A 1,535-nucleotide genomic window follows, 5' to 3' on the forward strand; every position below is an offset into this window, starting at 1 on the left:
CAGAGAAATATTGTGTGTTCCATCGGTGCTTTACTGCACGCTGGTTGACTCATCCCTTCCCTGGGACCCCTCTGTGAGAGGATGTCTCCTTGTCTACAGATGGGCTTTGGGGTCTCTGCTCCATCCAACTCCCCTCATTCTCAATAATATGTTTTTGTTTGTTTGTTATGGGTCTTCTGATGTCTGTTACCCGGCCCTGATGACACCTCATGATCACACCGGCTGGTGTGCTTCTTCCATATGGGCTTGTTGCTTCACTGCTGGATGGCTGCTTATTTAATGTCTAACCTTTAAGACCCCAGATGCTATGTCTTTTAATAGCCAGGCACCATCTGCTTTCTTCACCACATTTGTTGATGTACCCATTTTGTCTTCAGCAATCGTGTCAGGGAAGGTGAGTATCTCAGAATGCCAGTTCGTTAGAACAAAGCATTCTTGTATTGAGGGAGGGTATGAGCAGAGGCTCAAAGTCTGTCTACTACCTCAGTGTATTGCCATATAAATATATGTACATAGGCCTATACCTCTATTTTTATGGATTAATGTATTTACATATATACACACACCTATATGTGGGGGTACCAGCCCCCCACATCTAATCATGGGTTCAGTAAGCACAATTGTACAGTTGAGATATATAAAGATTATAACAAAGTCATAGAGTATAAGAGCGATAGGAAAGAGAATAAAACAAAGAAGTCAGACACATTTCATGGTAGCCTGCTCACCTCAGCTCCTCTTGGTGGTACAGGTCAGGAGAGAGAGCGATTTAGTGTTAACCAAGGCTTATATATCTTTTGGGGGCGTGTAATCCCCCTAATTACAGGTAAAGACATACATCACAGGAAAGGGTTGTACTATCGGTAATACAGTAATGGGAGGGGGACTCTCTAGGGATGTACATGCTATAGGAAGGGGAGGGATTGAGAGTATACATGTGACAAGATGGGCGGATCCTAGATTCATGATGGCGGCCTGACCTTGATTGCCCTAGAGCTGGAGACTTGATGTAGCCTAAGCTTTCAGGGGAAGCCATCCACTGTCCCTAACAGCAGGGAGTGAGCCCCACCTATGGTGGGAGAAACAATAGTGTCTGTTTGCTCCGCATGGCTGGTGTCTTCAGGGAGATAACTTGACAATCATTTACTATTAGCTGCAAGCAGTGTCCTAGGTCTGACATATATTTGTGGGAGTTGAGCAGGGGAACAGTCTTTTCGTATCCCACACCTATGATTATCCCCCTATCCATAGCTTTGTTTTCCTCTGTTTCCTTTTGCAGAAGTGGGAAATTCTAAGAAGTATGTAAGAGGAAATGTCCAGTGAGGAGCCAGGATTTGAACTATAACCTAATGCTTATCAAGTAACTAGGAGAAGAAGCTGTAGGGTTTTTGAATGAGGGATATCAACAATGAGCTTTCATCATCTGGTTTACAGATTGGGAATCACCTGAGAAGAACAGAATACTTCCCTTTCTGGTGTCCAATTGTACTCAACCACTGCAGACTGGCCAGACTCCTCCTAATTTCTATTCAGGA

Source organism: Echinops telfairi, unplaced genomic scaffold, assembly GCF_000313985.2.
Source record: "Echinops telfairi isolate 266 unplaced genomic scaffold, ASM31398v2 ScPeMD7_23;HRSCAF=83, whole genome shotgun sequence".
NCBI classification, from domain to species: Eukaryota; Metazoa; Chordata; class Mammalia; order Afrosoricida; family Tenrecidae; genus Echinops; species Echinops telfairi.